The sequence below is a fragment of the Phacochoerus africanus genome, chromosome 6, assembly GCF_016906955.1.
Source record: "Phacochoerus africanus isolate WHEZ1 chromosome 6, ROS_Pafr_v1, whole genome shotgun sequence".
NCBI classification, from domain to species: domain Eukaryota; kingdom Metazoa; phylum Chordata; class Mammalia; order Artiodactyla; family Suidae; genus Phacochoerus; species Phacochoerus africanus.
In genome coordinates this window covers 21,522,837-21,530,512 of record NC_062549.1, presented here as the reverse complement: position 1 = coordinate 21,530,512, position 7,676 = coordinate 21,522,837, and positions in this window count along the sequence as shown.

Here is a 7,676-nt window from a genome sequence, read left to right as displayed (position 1 = left end):
TTTTTTTTTGCATAAACATATTAAAAGAGATCAGCCACCCAAAGTGTAACTGTCTCTAAACGTTCCTGTTCATCTTCTAAGTGTACCTCCTTGCTTGAAAGACATCGTTATTTTGTTTTGATGAGTGAAATTGCTCAGTAGCCTGGTCTTTTGTGACCTGAATAATAATTTGAGTCATTCATCTTTGCATTGCCATTAATTAATGGTAAAATTTTGGTGAATTTATAAAGAGAAAATAGTGGAAATAATTCTGTTAAAGTTGAAACTCACTCAAAGTTTGGAAATCGGGCCAATACCTCTGAGCCAGGCCCAGTGTCTCTGGGGAGTCAGAGTTGAGAGACGCCAAGTACAGCCGTGCCCTCTTGTTTGGCTTCCATGGCAAGTAATATTGAAGTCTTAATTTAGAAAAGCCATCCAAGTTTTGATTGGCTTTATCAGTTAAGAGTGTTCTGGAAAATGTTCCAGGCAGACTCCACTTACAACCTGAGAAATTTGAATGTGATGCTAATAAACTGTGAGATTAGCAGCTAAGATTTTTCTAAACAATAATCTCGGAGTTCCACTGCATTCACAAAGCAATTCACAGCGTTAGCTATTGATTCTAGCCCCCTTAGTTAACACACTTTGTGTTAAGGAAACTTTTGAGGTCACCTCTGAGCTAGAATTCTGTGGGAGTCAGTCCATGCTACCTCTTTTCCATCTTCTGATTTAGACTGATTTTGCAAACAAGAAAGAAAAGGAGACTTCTGGCCAATGCCGGGGCTCTGGCTGCTGAAGTAAGAAACCTTTTCATTTGCAACATTTACTTTAGTCAGAGAGGAACCTAAAGGAAAATATGAGAAAACATTACTCTCTTAAGAATTATCTTACCATCTCAGACTGACCACTCAATCAGCCATTCGTCCTTTGTGCTGCAATCCCTGCCCTGACTCACATTGCATCATCTGGTCATAAGCATGGTCATTAAGCCTAAGTTTTACTCTGCATGGCTAATACCATGTAACACCCCATCCTTAAGATGCTCATAGGAAGCCTAGCATCTTAAGAGGAGGTAGCAGCTGTAGTGCAGGGAAGGCCTAATGCTGTATCTTCTATGGTATGTGGACTTTGATTGAAATGGAAATGGTATCAGAGTTGTCATTTACATTTGACACTGCTTTACTGAGTGTTTATACCCAAGCTGATTACTTATTTATTAGTAACTAAGAAGCAGTGATAGGACTGGCTTCTGTATGGCTGTAGACTCGCTCTAATTGGTTTATAGTAGGATCTTAATGTGGGGAAATGAGATCAAGAGACCTATTTGCAGCTGCAAAGGTTAAGCCCTGGCATCTTTAATAATAGGTAATGTATTAAAATGCTGTACTACCCAAATCAATGTACAGATTTCATGCAATCCCTTTCAAATTACCCATGACATTTTTCACAGAACTAGAACAAATATTCTAAAATTTATATGGAACCATAAAAGACCTAGAATTGCCGAGGCAATCCTGAAGAAAAAGAACAAAGCAGGTGCTATAACCCTCCCAGACTTCAAATAATACTACAAAGGTACAAGACAGTGTGGTATTGGCATAAAAGCAGACGAATAGATCAATGGAACCAAATAGAGAGGTCAGGGAAAAAAAAACCATACACCTACAGTCACTTAATCTTAGACAAAGGAGGCAAGAATATACAGTGAAGAAAAGACAGTCTCTTCAGCAAGTGGTGTTGGGAAAATTGGACAGCCACACATAAAATCAATAAAGTTAGAACACACCCTCATGCCATACTAAAAAAAAAAAAAAAAAACCCCAAAAATGGCTTAAAAATGGCTTAAAGACGTAAACATAAGACATGACACCATAAAACTCTTAGAAAGAGATTATAGGCAAAATATTCTCTGACATAAATTGTACCAATGTGTTCTTAGGCCAATCTCCCAAGGCAATAAAAATAAAAGCAAAAATGAACAAATAGGATCTAATCAAAATTACAAGCTTTTGTACAGCAAAGGAAACAATAAACAAAATAAAAATACAACCTATAGACTGAGAGAAAATACTTGCAGGTAATGTGACTGAAAAGGGCTTAATTTCCAAAATGTACAGACAGCTCATTCAACTCAATTAAAAAAAAAACCCAGTTGGAAAATGGGCAGAAGACTTAAATTAGACATCTTACCAAAGAAGACATACAGATGCCAATGGGAACATGAAAAGATGCTCAATATCACAAATTATTAGAGAAATGCAAATCAAAACTACAATGAGGTACTACCTCACACCAATCAGAATGGCCATAATTAAAAAGTCTACAAATAGCAAGTGCTGGAGAGGGTGTGGAGAAAGGGAACCATCCTACATTGTTGGTGGGAATGTAAATTGGTGCAGCCACATTGGAAAATAGTATGGAGGTTACTTAAGAAAACTAAAAATAGAGTTGCCATATGATCTGGCAACCTCATTCCTGGATATATATGCAGCCAAAAATATAATTCAAAAAGATACATGCACCACTATGTTCATAGCAGCACTATTCACAATAGCCAAGACATGGAAACAACCTAAATGTCCATCAACAGAGGAGTGGATAAAGAAGTTGTGGACATATATACAATGGAATACTATTCAGCCACAAAAAAGAATGAAATAATGCCATTTGCAGCAATGTACATGGAACCAGAGATTATCATACAAAGTGAAGTCAAGTTAGAAAGAAAGAAAAATACCATATTATATCCCTTGTACTTGACAATATGACACAAATGAACTTATCTATGAAACAGACTCACGGACACAGGGAACAGATTTGCGATTACCAAAGGGGAGGAGGATTGAGGGGATGGGTTGAGTAGGAGTAGCAGATGCAAACTCTTTCATATAGAATGGATAAACAACAAGGTCCTACTGTATAGCACAGGGAACTATATTCAATATCCTCTGATAAACCGTAATGGAAAAGAAAATGAAAAACAATATATATCTATATATTGATATCTATATCTAAATCACTTGCTGTATAGCAGAAATTAATACAACACTGTAAGTCAGCTATATTTCAATAAAATAAATTAAAAAAATAATAAGTAACATTTCTTGAGGGTTTGTGAAGGGCTAGGCAATATTTTAAGCACTGTTCCTATATTATCTCATCTAATAATCATAACAATCCAATAAATTAGGTGCTATGATGGTCACTGATTTTTACAGATAAATAAACTGATTATACCACGTGCTCAAAGTTACCTAGCTCATGAACGGCAGAACTGCGATTCAAACCCAGGTTTTCTACTCCCAGGGCTCACGCTATTAACCACCGCCTCCTCATCCATATCGTCACAGCATCCACTGCCTGGTTGACCACCTCTAAGGATTCCTCATCTGAGGTCTCACATTCCACAGAGGGCCCCAGAGGAACTCATAGTTGAGGCCCTCTAAAGAGTCTCACCTCTCATTTAGTAGGTCTGGGGATTAAGTTCCACACCACACTCAATCTCTGTGTGTTCCTTGAAGACCTCTGCACTGCTGGACCCCTCACTGAAGCCTAGCGTCCCTTCTGACAGGTGAGGGCCACAGAGCCTGCCAGTGTCCTTGCCTCCTTGTCGATGCTCACAATCTGCCTTCACTTCTCAGAGGACCTCAGGCTCCATTCCCCTCTGCTCTGTATGGAAATCCTTGAATCAATGGCTCCTTAAATCCTGACTGAGCCTTCCATGGATTTTTATACTGTCCCAGGCATCCCTCTCCACCATTAGAAAACACACTCCATAGGAGAGGGACCTGCTGGCCATGGTCAACATTATAGCATGAGCAGTGAGCACAGAGCTTGGCATCGAGTAGCCATGCAGCAGATATTGCTGAATGACTGCAAGGGAAGATTTGCATCTTCCATCTCACCTTAGAGGGCAGGCCTCAGGCCAGGCTCTACCTCTTTCACCTTCACTATTTTCTCCTGCCACTGAGAAAGTAACCCCCTATCCTGGGCCTAAGTTTTAATACATGACAATAGACAGAATTTAAGCTTTCCCATTTACTCAGATGACACAGAGACTAAAGGTCCATTCCCCTGACCAGACCCTTCATGTTTTAAAAATGTGACCTACTTAATTTTATTCCATGAATAAACAGACATCAGAATAAGACTAATGATGACATTTGCATAAACAGGCCATCAATATTAAAATAACACGATGGCATCTTTAAATGTAAATTAATTAGAAACCTGAACTAATTTCATTATTAGCCATTAATACCCTGGGGACACGGGCACACTTCTTGAAATACTGAAATGAAAGTTTATGATATCTTTTGTGTATAGAGTAATATGAACATTTCATAACACAAGGCAACACTTGGTTTTTAAAATTATACCTTATTTAAAACAATCATATATTTCACTTTGTTTTTAACTTTTTTTTTTTGTCTTTTTGCTATTTCTTTGGGCCACTCTCACAGTATACGGAGGTTCCCAGGCTAGGGGTCGAATCGGAGCTGTAGCCACTGGCCTATGCCAGAGCCACAGCAACGCGGGATCCGAGCTGCGTCTGCAACCTACACCACAGCTCATGGCAACGCCGGATCGTTAACCCACTGAGCAAGGGCAGGGACCGAACCCGCAACCTCATGGTTCCTAGTCAGATTCGTTAATCACTGCGCCACGACGGGAACTCCTTAACAGATTTTTTTGAGGTATGATTTACCATTTGTTTTATGTATATACTTCAAGGCTTTTTAGTACATTTACACCTATATGCAACACTATTTCTTTCTAATTTAGAACACAACATGTCATTCTTAATATACCTCACACACAAGATAGTTGCTTTAATTTCTCAATTCACTTTCAGGTGCGATGATACTAGACCTCAGAAAGGACTCTAAAGACAATGGGAGCTATTGATGAAGGCAATGAAAGAACCTGCATTGGGTATTGGCCAGAAAAACTGTATATTGACTTATGGTGGGGAAACCTCCCTTCTCTTTACACTTGAGTAGCAAGTGCCTGGTTGTTGTAACTTGATAGGCAATTGATAGGCGATGTCTGAAGCAAAGGCAAAGCTGGGGAAGAGAGTGTTGGGCAGAAAGATCAACTCATTCCCAAGAGCAAATTCTCCAAAAATTGTGTGCCTTTAAGGCCTTGAGGCTCAGAGATAACACTTCCAAAATGCAGAACCTGTTTTAAGTGCTCATTTCCCTAAGAATAAAATCTAGTTTAAGGGGATGTACTCTTTACCATAGGGAGAGATGAGCAAGATTTGTGTCAAGCCTTTGTGATAAGAATACCTTATAGGGAGTTCCCATTGTGGCACAGTGGAAATGAATCCTACTGGGAACCATGAGGTTGCGGGTTTGATCCCTGGCCTCACTTAGTGGGTTAAGGATCCGTTGTTGCCATGAGCTGTGGTATAGGTCACAGGCATGGCTCAGATCTGGCATTGCTGTGGCTGTGTCATAGACTGGCAGCTGTAGCTCTGATTCAACCCCTAGCCTGGGAACTTCCATTTGCCACAGGTGTGGCTCTAAAAAACTAGAAAAAGAAAAAAAGAATATTGTATAAGTCATAAGAGGCTAGATTATGCTGCAAGAACAAATAAGCCACAGTTCCCAGAGGCTCACAGCAGCAAAGATTTGTTTTGCTTCACGTTACAAGTCCAGTGTAGGTCAATAGGGAGGCTCTGCTGATTCATCATTGTCACTCAGGCACCCAAGCTGAGATGGACTCAAGTTCTACACACTCAAGTTCAAGTTTTTGTGGTTGTCACAGCAGGACAAAATCAGTACTGGGGGAGCTCACAGTGGCATTTCAATGCCACAAAGAGGAAGTAATTCATGTGACTTCCACCTTCAGCACATTGGACAGAATTAGCAACATGCCTTGTCCAATCCAATCTCAAGAGGGCTGAGAAATACTTCTCTGTGTCCAGAAAGAGAAAAGAACCAAAAATCAGTGAATGGCAGCAAAGATGACCACCCATATTGCACTATCCAATGAAATGAGGGTGAAAATGTTGTGATATTAAAATTCTAGCATCAGAATTATATTCAGTGTGAAGACTCTTCTCATTTGAGAAAATATTTTGACCAGCATCCTAGCGTGAGGGTTGAGAATTGACTACCAGGCAATGGAAGATTATCCCCAAATTACTCCGTCATAAATTTAAGACAGTGCTATGATTCCAGGAGGAAAGAAGAATAGAAAAAAGAATAAAGAGATATATTTCAGCAAGATGGGAACATTGAGACAAGGTGGATAAAAGATTATGGAAAACTTTAAGCCCTTTAGTAAGACGACTGAGGTATCTTCTCAGTACAGGGATGACTACAGTTCTAGTTCAGATTTTTCTATATAGTTGAAGTTTAGTTTCTTCCTTCATCTTTGCCTTTTATCTTCAGTCAGTCTGCTACATTGCTCAGTGCATTGTGTGCATAGATTTCTTCTGTGAAAATGAAGGACAGTTTCTTTTCTGGTTTAATACATTATTAATACATAGAAGCAGAACCTGAAGACAGACACTCTCCTACTCTCTACGTCCTTTCAGCACCCTAAGAAAGTTGCCAAAATACAAGGAAGACTTTGGATTTCCATAATGCATGGTATTTAAGGTTAAAGCCACATCTTTTGAGGAGCCAGGAGATCCCTAGTTGGTTATATCAGCGGCATACATGGAGAATTTTATCAGGATAAGAAATTTGGGTATTTCAGAAAGTTCTTTGTTGCATTTATTGAATTTTTGAATCTAGCACCTAAATTTGGAAATGTAGCTTTGTCTTATGGGCTTTGGTTCTTTATGTTTGAATTTTTCCATTCTCTTATACTTTTCATCATTCCTTCTCCATTTCACATGAAGAGACACCACCACGATTTCTATCACTCTAATGTGGTCAATATGAAGAATGAGGAGTTAATGCTGCCAATTTTCATTTCTGCTTCTGGAAACTTAGATAACTTGTATATTTTAGGTATTTCTTTTCAGCTCAAAAAAAAAAATTCACCAAATACTGGTGTAATTGGAGATGCACATGGAAAACTGATGCCATCAGTGGGGTAGCATTATCGGGAGAAATGTCTATCAGCAATGGCTCTTGAGGCTTGGAAAGCCAATGTGGCCAGCGCACTTGGAAATGTGAAGCTTCCTGCTCCAGATTTTGCCAGGTGGTTGTGCCCTCTTTTAATTTCAGCTGCAATTATAAGGATGATACAGTGGAAGAACAAATATTTGTGCAACAAATGGGTAAAGCCAATTAGTTTCGCATCAATGAGAAATAATGCAGAACTCCCCACGTCTCATAATAAAATTGGCTCTCTCCATGTGTATTTTAAAAATGCATCTATATTGTCCAAATGTACTTAGAAATTGAGGAGTTCCCATTGTGGTGCAGTGGTTAACGAATCTGACTAGGAACCATGAGGTTGGGGGTTCGATCCCTGGCCTTGCTCAGTGGGTTAAGGATCCAGCGTTGCCGTGAGCGGTGGTGTAGGCCTGCGGCTGCAGCTCCAATTCAACCCCTAGTCTGGGAACCTCCGTATGCTGCAGGAGCGGCTCAAGAAAAGGCAAAAAAAAAAAAGACATTTACATAAGCACTGGAATAAAGTATATTCTGCAAATTTTATTAAAAGAAATAAGCAATGATTTTCTGAATTTTAAGATGAAAAGTAATTAAAATAGATCTAGCTATGTAATAATTTAA